The sequence below is a fragment of the Ascaphus truei genome, chromosome 1 (genome assembly GCF_040206685.1).
Source record: "Ascaphus truei isolate aAscTru1 chromosome 1, aAscTru1.hap1, whole genome shotgun sequence".
Classification (NCBI taxonomy): Eukaryota; Metazoa; Chordata; class Amphibia; order Anura; family Ascaphidae; genus Ascaphus; species Ascaphus truei.
Window position 1 is genome coordinate 444,414,318 of NC_134483.1, and position 11,345 is coordinate 444,425,662.

General features: G+C 43.3%; 1 long non-coding RNA gene across 1 annotated transcript; it reads left to right on the forward strand.

Annotated features, from left to right (window-relative positions):
• Window positions 1-4,696: 4,696 nt before the first annotated feature.
• On the forward strand, window positions 4,697-9,062 carry LOC142503660 (uncharacterized). The gene is made up of 2 exons (XR_012804066.1): window positions 4,697-5,505; window positions 7,443-9,062. It is a non-coding gene; the product is annotated as an uncharacterized LOC142503660 (long non-coding RNA).
• Window positions 9,063-11,345: the final 2,283 nt, after the last annotated feature.

An 11,345-nucleotide genomic window follows, 5' to 3' on the forward strand; every position in this document is an offset into this window, starting at 1 on the left:
TTAATTTTTTTGGGGGGGCACAGAATTGGTACTGCAGGCCCGCGGGGACACCTGCGGGTAACACCCGAGGGCCACCGCCGGCCTATAGTATCATTGCTGTGCATCCCAAAAATGTAATATATGTACTGGGGGTATAGGGGTTGTTGGGGGCACAGGGGGTGTCTGTTGTTTATTGCAATGTTTATTGGGGGCAATTTTCCCCAATAAACATGCTATTATGCCTTAACCCCTTCATTGCCTTAGCGACTAACCGCTATGGTAATGAAGCAGCATTAATGTATTTTAATAATATTGTGCGGGAGCAAGGGGTCTCCTGAGCTGAACCGCATTGATCTGTGGCTCAGGGACCCCCTGCTTCCCGAGTTACAGGCCCGATTTGGGGCATCGGTGCCAGTGTCGCCACCATCTTTATAGTGGGCACGTCGCGTATGGGACGCTATAAAGATTGCGGCGACACTGGCACCCGAAGACCCATACCAGGGCCTGTAACTCGGGAAGCAGGGGGTCCCTGATCCACAAATCAATGTGGTTCAGCTCAGGGGACCCCCTGCTCACAGTAGACTATTATTAAAAAAACATTCATGCTGCTTCGTTACCATAGCAGATAGCCGGAAAGGTAAGGAATTATTGTTTATTGATATGGGTATTTTATTCATAGTGTAGATGTGCAGAGGGTCTCCGGAGCTGAACCGCTTTGGTTTTAGGTCCGGGGACCCCCTGCTTCCCGAGACACAGGCCCCTTTAGGGGGTGCCGGTATCCCTCTGCTTTGTTTACATTCCGCGGTCACGGGATCGGGACATTTAAAAGCAGAGGGATACCGGCACCTCATAAAGGGGCCTGTATCTCGGGAATCAGGGGGTCCCCGGACCTGAAACCAATGCTGTTCAGCTCCGGAGACCCCCTGCACATGTACACTATGAATAAAAATGTATTTAAAAGATTTTTTTATGTTGCCGATGTTTGCGCCGAGAGAGTGGCGGATCTCTCTCTGCTGCAGGCTCATCTCGCCAGGGGACGGCTTATCGTCAGCTTCTCGCCAGTCAGACTGTCTCGCCACTGGCTACTTGCCATGTTTGGCAATGTTGCTCTCGCTGTGATTCACCAGAGATTCGGCCCTTCCTGCATACAGCGAGGGCAACACTCCAAAAACATGGCGAATTCAAACACCTAGGAGAATGCAATTTTTCGCCGCTTACTGGATGACCCCCTTAGCGTGTATCTAGCCTGGAAGCACGGCTCTGCGGCCGTATCAAATTATAACTTCCGTTTTCACCTTCTATATAATTTCCATTTGTGGCAAGTTGTGATAACGTTGTAGCAGCCTCGAGCAGCAGTGTAATCAGACTGCTGCTTCCCCCAGGACACGAGCGTCGTGACGTAAGCGCGTACCACCTGACGTACGTGTCGCGTCACACGCTTTCTCAAAGGTGGAACCGCCCATTCAGCGCAGAGGTTATTTATACATGTCCAGTTGCTATAGGGGACAACATTTAAAGTACATCCTCATTTCTGCAGAAAACAAAAAGCATTACACCCCCTCACATTTTCTCAGTAACCCAAAACCTGGGTGCTATAAATGCTTTGGTTGCACAGTCTGCAACAGCCTTAATACCGGCGATGTATTCTATCACCCCAGGAATGGCCAAAAGTACATAATAAAATTCAGAACCACATGTACTTCCATTAACGTTGTATACACTATAAAATGCCCGTGCGGGCTAGTTTATGTGGGAAAGACTAACAGGATATTGAAAACAAGGTTCATCGAACATAGGAGTAAAATTGGGGGCAAAAAAGAGGAACCCGCTCTTATAAAACACGGCACTGAATGTAAGCACAATGTAGCCTCTCCCAAAGTTATGGGAATAGATCAAACACACAAGACACTTCCCGGTTCTGAAAAGGATATAGCTTTATTACAAAAGGAAGCGTTCTGGATGTTCACACTGGACACAGTATTCCCGAGAGGCCTTAATGGTTTTTTTGTCCCTGAATTGTTTTTTGGACACTAGATAATTTGATATGGTATAGATTCATTATGCTCTTTTTGCAGAACACCTACTAGCTGCTGCTGCTGCCCTCCATCATGCTTTTCTTCTTCTTTTTGCTCCCTTTATGATGATAAGGTTGGTCATTTATTAGAACTACCCTTCCCATTTTTACTTCATTTATTTTATTGTATATATTCACCTAGGGGATTAATAGCCCCACAGTTGATTCCACACTGATTTTCTCCATCTCTCCTTTATGTGACGTTCCGCATCTTATGACCCCCACACCAGCACAAACCGTGGCACAAACCCTCCCCTGTGTTCCCCAGTGAGAAGACAGGAGGAAGCGCTCTCAGACGCAAAGTTCTTGCGCAAGCGCGAAGATGGATTTCACATGGCATGATGGATGAGGGATTCATATCGGACCGACACGCCCACTGATGACGTCGGTGATGATGCACGTGCGGGTGAGCTCAGGAGCAGGCACGGTGATGTGAGGATGCCAGTGGGACCAGGCCCTGCATCGACGGGGATGCACCTCTCCACGCCCACGATAACATCATTGATGACAAACAGTCGCGGGATTTCAGAGCCAATCAGGACACACAGAAGAACGCGTCACAACGCAATGACGTCACCAAGACCAGAATGGACACGAGCGCTGTTTGGAATGCGGCAAGGATAAAGGAGTTCCAGTGGATTCACGTGGATGATCAGGGGCTGAATGTTTGCTTTAATTTGTGGGACTATATATTGGACACTTTTTAGATGGTATGCTAGTCTCCTGAGAAAGAACTATGAGAAGGTCGAAACGTCGTGCTCTTTGGACGCAATAAATCTTTTGAAAATCCGTAGTGCCTTGGATCATCTATCTTATCTCAGTTGCTATAGGAACATGTTGTATATTAACCCTTATTCTTGTTGGTTTGTTAGTTCCCGAACAAAAAGTGCAGTGTCTTTAGTATGACTTGACTCTTTAATACATTGTACTCTTTCAATACATTGTTGCATCAGCTATTAAAATTCAAGGTTGGATGTGAATAGCATTGTGCAACAATGTATTGAAAGAGTACAATGTATTAAAGATTTCCCTTCCCCCCATTTGTATACTCTCTTGGTATCTGTAATCAAGCTCAATTCTAGTTCTCATCATACCTCTCCCATCCATTCTTGGTTACTAAAATGTCTTTGCCCCCTGTCGAGCTGTCTGTGGCTGCACCTCAGGGCTCTGTTCTGCGGCCTCTCTTTTTCTCTCTCTCTACACACTATCACTTGATGAACTCATCAACTCCTTTGGCTTTAGGTATCATCTCTATGCAAATGATAGACCGATATATCTATCCATCCCTAACCTCCCACCTGCAATACAGTCCCAAGTCTCTGATTGCCTCCTGGCTATATCCTAATGAACGTGCTCCACCGCCTCAAAATAATGTCTAAAACTGAGCTCCTCCTATTTCCTCCCAAACCTGACCTAATACACACTTTTTCCATCACAGTAAATGGTACTACCATCTACTGTATCCCAATGTTTTTCAACAGGGGTTCCTCTGAGCTTTTGGGTGACCTACAATTTTCAGGTCAATTCAAATTTGTACCAAATACAGAAGAATGTACAATGCATCCGACACGCTGTTATGAGAGAGGGTTGGGGATCCTCAGAATTTCACAATATAATTATTCCTTAACAAAATAAAAAGGTTGAAAACCACTGATCTATCCCGTCGCTATAGCATGTTGCCTCTGAGTTACATTTGACTTCTCCTATCTTTCTTCATTCACATTCACGCCACGGCTAAAACATTTCGCTTTTTTCTCTGTTACATTGCAAGATCTGCACTTCCTCTGTCAATTCCCTGCTGAAACTCTAATGCAAGGGGTGCGCAAACGTTTAATCTCTGCCCGCCTGCCTGCTCTCCACCCCTTCTCGCACCCTCCCTTACCTGATTGCCACCGTATTCTGACGTCACGGCGTCATTTGACGCCACATTGCAATGGCGACGTGTTGCCCGAAGCCGCCGGAAACCAGGTTAGTGAGTTAGAGGCCTCCCATGCGCTCCCCAGCATTTAACTTAAATGCTTTGGGGAAGAGCGCAGGGCCTCTGTATGCGCCGTTCCCCTCCCAGAAAATCAGGCACCCCCCAGTTTGCGCACCCCTACTCTAATGCATGCTTCTATCCGCTCCCGTCTGGGTTATTGTAGTATACTACTAAAGAGGCCTCCCAGTAAACCCTGCTAGCCGAGCGGAGCGGCTCCTGGCACGGCAGATTTCCACTGCGAATAGCCAAGCAGCTATATTTACACTCGACTGTGAATATCCACTGCCTCCTGGCACCCCCTATGGAGGGAAGTATCTCCAGAAGCAGGTAGTCTCTGGAGCTATAATTAATGGGGTTTAGCTCTAGAAACTCCCTGCCTCAATCTAGTGTAAAAACATAAATGTTTATTTTTTATGCGCTTGGATTGCTTTTTTACAGGTTTTTACACAGGGTATTTTTTTTATATGCTATTTTTTTCAGCAAATTACGAGGGAGACCCTTATAAATAGGGAGGGTTGGACAGTATAAAAATGCAAAGTGACTGCCCTTCCTTGCGTGTAACACCACTGATCTCTAAGCACACACCTACAGTTCTGACTAAGCCATTTTGATAGTTAAAACAGGTTTATTTACGAAACACGCCTCACGTCAAAATACAGGAAAGACCAGGGCACACAAATAGCACCGCATTTGCGCAAGAAATTGAATTACATTGAAAGCAATGGGAGTTTTTACGTCAGGAAATTGCTTGCGATTATTTTGCAATGGTTTTGTTCCAGTCCAGGAGCTGGCAGACTTGAGTAAACAAACCTCTACATTGAAAAGAAATATGCGACATGTCGATCATAATGACAGTGCAGAAGGTGGGGCAGCCCTGCAGATCCTGTCCTTTAAAACAAAGGGAAGGGTCTCCGGCGCGCCCTGCGAGACAAACCCAATGTGCTGACAGCTTCCCCCTCCATCATCACGCCCCCCACACCCAGCAGTGCCCAGCAGCGCCGCCTCCTCCTCCTCGCCGCCGCCTCTCCCACTCGCAGTAGAACGTTGACCCTGTAGCCGGCAGCTCTTTCTCCCCCTGCAGGAGCAGCGGCGGCGCGATGGAGGAGCAGCAACCCCGGCACCGACTGCAGCCCCGAGAGGAGGGGAGCAGGCCGGGAGAGGAGGAGGAGGAGGAGAGCAGACCGTTAGAGGAGGAGGAGAGCAGACCGTTAGAGGAGGAGGGGAGCAGACCGGGAGAGGAGGAGGGGAGCAGACCGGGAGAGGAGGAGGAGGAGGAGGAGAGCAGACCGGGAGAGGAGGAGGGGAGCAGACCGGGAGAGGAGCAGGGGGGGCCCGGGGACCTGGCGGAGCGGAGGAGGGAAGCGCAGGGCTGCTTGCGAGCTTTATCGCAGCACTCCTACTGGTTCGACGTCTGGGTTTTCCTGCTGTTTGACCTGGTGCTGTTTATCTTCGTGTACCTGCTGCCCTGAGCCGGGTGAGTGCATTGTTGGGGGGACACCCCAGCTGCCGGGAGAGGAGATCTCTCCTCATATCCTTGCCTGCGGTCACATGAAGGCAGGAGCATGGTGTGGGTATTCGCAGCGTATACCTGGTGTGCGAGTTGCACGGTGGATATACAGTAGCAAGTGTAAAGATGGAGCATTGGGACAAAGTTTACATTGCATGTTACACACAATACCGGGTATTGATTGCCCCGTGTGTAGTAGAGATCCGCCCCGTTGAATAAGCAGTGTCACAGGAATGTGTTGGGGTGACGCGCCAGCAGCACAGGTCCCACCCAGGAAGTGCATGACAATATAGCCACTGGTCCGGTTCAGCGGGCAGTACCAGATGGGAGATATGGGCTGAGGCAGTGCTCTCAATCCAATTGGTCATTGCGTTTTATAGAAAGCCCACATCTAGCTTCGTAATTGCACTGTGTAAATCAAAAGCAAGTTGTTGCAAACTATTCTAACACAGATTTACATTTCAATGCATTAAAACATTCAATATATTATGTGTAGTATGAAAGCTGCAGTTCAAGCAATATCCTATGTGTATTTAAAAAAAAAAATCAGTTCTGTACTATGAGAATACTTGTAGCATTTTAAAATAAATTAAAAAAAAAACTATTTTAAAGACATTTTAAAGTATTATATTGTAACAAGCATTTTTGTTCCTATAGCAACCATATACAAAGTCACATCCCTTCCTCTTCTGAAACAGCATCACCTTTTTGAGCCCTGCCCTCTCTAGCAGTGAACCAAATGAATCTAGTGCCTGTCTGGTCACATGATCTTCCTCGCAGAATTTTGGCTCAGTGTAGCAGAAGATTACCCAAGATGCATTTGGTGAACCCCCAGCTGAATTTCAGTGACCAATTATAGGGAGAACAGATTGATCAGCAATTTAGCTAATCACTTGTCAATGTGTAGATTGTATTGATGCACATCACACATTGAACAGAAAAAAGAGAGCTTGAACTGCAGCTTTAAGATAATACTGCATTTTATTTATTTTTTCTTCTATAAATGTGAAGAGCATCCTGTGGTTGCTATAGCAGGTTTTGGCACTCTTCTCCAGCAGTGCAAGCAAGATCGTTGGCAACAAATGATCGCAAACAGTAAAGTGTTACATTGTTCCCACTAAGAGACTGTGGCTGAGTTGCAAACTGTAACAATAGACACTTACCTTAGTAAACTAAGGTTACATTGTAGCTGCTGAGTTACACTGACTGTAGGATTGATTGAAAATTAAAGACAGCTATTAGGTCAGTTTTTCCACAGGGGTTCCTAAAAACCCTTGTGTTTCCCAGACACCCCTAAAGGGTTCCCTGCAATTTTCTGGTCATTTAATTGTACCAAATACAAAGAATTTACAATGCATCAGACGCGCTATTAGAGATGGTCGGGGTTCCTTACAATGCGTCACGTGATGCTGTTGAGTCACATAGTATTCCCGTGGGCATGGCAATGGCCATTTGAGGCTGTGCCGCTATATTGGCAGTAGTTGCAGGGGGAGATGCCGGGAGACGCTGTGGATGCCGGGAGACACCACCGCCTGGAGGTTTACTAGGTAAACCATATCCCGGAGATACGTGTACGAAAGCTGGAGTGGTGGTAACCCTGTCTATTAGAGAGGGTTGGGCTTCCCTAGAATGCATCTGATCTCAGGCACGCTATTAGAGAGGGTTGGGCTTCCCTAGAATGCATCTGATCTCAGGCACGCTATTAGAGAGGGTTGGTGTTACTTACACTGCATCTGATCTCAGACAGTGCTATTAGAGAAGTTGGGGTTTCCTCAATCTCAATATAATTATAGGGTTCTTTAACCAAAAAGAGGTTACAAACACTGCTTTAGTGAACCTGAGGAAGCAGGTTCTTTGCTGCGAGGATTGCTGCTTTAGTAACATGTCTGCATTTATTTTCACAGGGACACTTGAGAACATTCCAAAGGAGCCAAAGACTATTTCCTGTGTGCAACATGACATCTACTTGCTTCACCCAGTATCCTGAGAGGAAACTGTCCATATTCACCAAGGCCGGACAACCTGATGCAAATATGTTTCTTATAGAGTCGCAGTATTTCTCTGCTGCATGACTGCTGGATCAGAAAGTATGGACAATGAAAGACTGCTGTTTATTCAATGTTAGGAGGAACATTGAATTGTCTCAGCTTTTTTTCCCCTCAAATATTTATTACCTCCGTGATGAAGGGTTTCTGCTATTCTGTTAATTATTGTACAAATATTTTATAAATTTTGTACTACAAATCTCAATCTTGCACTGTAAGCTGAAGTGATTAATCTATGATAGACTTGAATCAAAGATTTCCCCTCCCGGCCAAACTCTTTCAACTTCTAAAATACGTTCAACAGTATTTTCATACCAAATAGTTTTTTTTAAAACCACATGCCTAACATAGTTCAATAATCTTGATTGAAGGTTAAAAAAAAAAAAAAATATGAATGGTATATTTGACAGTCTGCAGGCTGTATTCTACACAGGTCCCTTTCAGAATCTAGTTTCATTGTGGGTCAGTAGAGCTAGTACAATTATGAACTTCTTTATATTGAGGATGCAAAAGTGGAGCAAATAACTGCACAACATTTATCAAAGGAATTGCATTGAAAACAATGTACAGTACGTGTTTTTTTATTTTTTTCAATCAATCAAGTGCAATAATTTTACTGTTTGCCCTGGTTTTACATCCATGAGACTTTGGGATGTGACTACTGTACCTTATTCTTTGTTGTTTTTATTTCCACTTAAACATCCTTAATTTACAAGTGCCTTAGTTTTATTTAGTATTCATTATTACTATTGAGAAAAAATGTAAAATAGAAAATACTGTTTTAGGTAGATTTGTATTAGGAAGTGTCCGAACCTACCAAGTCACGGAATAAAAATAAGGAGCGATAGTTATGAAGTTGAACGTGACAGAGCAATGTTCTGCATTCCCAGACACTGCCAATCTTCAGAACACGGGGAAATGTGATTTTAAAGTTGACGTTAATGGTACGTTCCCAGATACCATTAAAGTGAACTAATGCTGCTGATATTTTCTTGGTTAAATCCTCGTGATTGATGCCTTAACCAAAATACCCATATTGACCTCACTTTTGAAAGTCATTGCAATGCTTTCGATGTCGAAAGAAGGTGCACTCACGAAACCGCCACAGCTGCACAGAAACAGCAGCCGATCTTGACACAGGTTCGTGTGTGAATTGAAACGTAGATTCCTGTTCATTAAACATCTTTTTGTATTTTGTAGACCATCAGGGAGTGCTACTACTTTCTTCTTTTTCTATTGTAATGTTTGCAAACGTTGTATATGAACAATTTCAATTGCTATAGTTCCTTTATGGTCTGCCTCTTGTTGCCTTACTGCAAGTGAGGATACAACATTAAAAACTAATATGTAACACTTGGTTAGATGTTAATGCACATTGTATTAATATATGAGCAAGCATCATTGTGTTTGTAATAGATTCCCAATTTGTATAAGCGCACACAAACAATGGACAATTAAAGCAGAAAAATGTGAAATCAACCTTTCCCCCCATTGGCTTGATTCATTAAGCTGTGTTAAACTATTTACAGTGTCATATACATACATTAAACTAGCACACAAACAAGGATAAGAAATATAGATTTGTGGCTGGAAAAGTCAGCTATGTGTAATAATAACCAAACATGACAGATTATCCTCCTCCCACCGCCCACCTCTCTCCTCCCCCCCACTTGCCTCTCTCCTCCCCCTGACTAACCTATCTCCTCCCCCTAGCCTCTGTGTTATCATTGGATGATATATCTCATAAGGGGAACAATAAATTCCTTCCCAACTCCAAGAATTGGCAATCGGATTAATCCCTGGATCAACATTCTTCCCATGTTTACTTATTTGCTATATCCTGGTATACCTTTTGTTTCTAAAAATATGTACAACCTTTTTTTTTTTTAAAACAAATGTATTGTATCTGCCATCACAGTCTCCATGGGTAATGAATTCCACATGTTAACTGCACTTACTGTAAATAACCCTTTCCTTTGTTGCTGGTGAAATCTCCATTCTCCAACCAAAAGGGATGCCCCAGAGTCCTTTGTACTGCCCTTTGGATGAATAGTTCATTTGAAAGCACCTTGTATTGTCCCCAAATATATATGTATATAGTTATCATATCCCCTCTTAGATGCCTCTTTTCTAATGTAAATAGATCTAGTTTAGCTAGCCTCTCATAAGATATTGTCCATCCCCTTTATTCATTTGGGGGCTCTTCTCTGCACTCTCTCTAGTTCCATAATGTCTTTTCTAAGGAGTAGTGCCAAACATTGTACTCCATATTCAAGGTGTGGTCTTACTAATGCTTTGTAAAGGGGCATAATTATGTTTACTTCCCTTCCATCCATTGCCCGTTTGATGCAAGATAAGATCTTGTTTGCCTTTGCAGCTACTGCATGACTTTGGGCACTATTGCTAAGCCTGCTGTCTACAAGCACTCCTAAATCCTTTTCCATCAAGGATTCCCACAATAAATCCCCACTTAATTTGTAAGTCGCCTGTTTATTCTTGAATCCCAAATGCATAACCTTACATTTATCTGTATTAAACCTAATCTGCCATTTACCTGCCCACGTTTCCAGTCTCTCCAAGTCCTTCTGGAGAGAAATTACATCCTGCTCTGATTGTACTACCTTACACAATTTAGTATCAGTAAAGATGGAGACTTTACTCTGCCAACCTCAAATTCATTAATAAACAAGTTAAAAAGCAGGGGTCCCAGTACCATTCCCTGAGGTTCTTCACTCACTCACTACTTTAGCCCAACCTGAAAAAGTTCCATTTATGACAACCCGCTGTTGTCTATCCTTCAACCAGTTTTCAATCCAGGTGCATATATTATTACGACGTCCAATTTGCTTTGTTTTGTACACCAACCTCGTGTGGAACCATATCAAAAGCCTTTGCAAAATCTAAGTAGACCACATCAACTGCATTACCCTGGTCTAAATTCCTACTTACCTCCTCAAAGAAACAAATAAGGTTAGTTCGGCATGATCTATCCTTCATAAATCCGTGCTGTCTATTACTAATAATTTTGTTTTCCATTAGGTATTCCTGAATATTATCCCGTATTAAACGTTCAAGTAGTTTCCCCACTATTGAAGTCAGGCTTACAGGTCTGTAATTCCCTGTTTGTGATCTAGCTCCCTTTTTAAATATAGGCACTACATCTGCTTTACGCCAATATTGTGGTACTGAGCCTGTGGAAATTGAGTCCTTGAATAGTAAATATAATGGTTTGGCTATTATTGAACTTAACTCCTTGAGAACTCTTGGATGTATTACTACTGTGAAGCGCTATGTACACTAATGGCGCTATATAAATAAAGACATACAATACAATACAATACAATACAATGTATGCCATCAGGGCCAGGTGCCTTATTTATTTTTTTCAAGCTGCTTATGAACTTCTTCCTCAGTTAACCAATTGTTCATTAATATTGAGGTTGTGGCTTCCTCCTGCGTCACTACTACAGTATTGACATTGATTCTTCCCTGCTAAACACAGAGGCAAATAATTTGTTTAATACCTCTGCTTTTTCTTATCTCCAATAATCTGCCTGCCCATCTCACACTGAAATGGTCCTATATTTTCTTTTCTCATTTTTTTTGTTATTAAGGTACTTAAATAACTTTTAAGGGTTGATCTTACTTTCTATTTCATTATCCATTTTTGACTAATTTGATTGCCCTTTTGCAATTTTTGTTACATTCTTTATAACCCCTTGTTTGCTCTTCTATTCTATTTAGTTCATTATCTGGTTCATT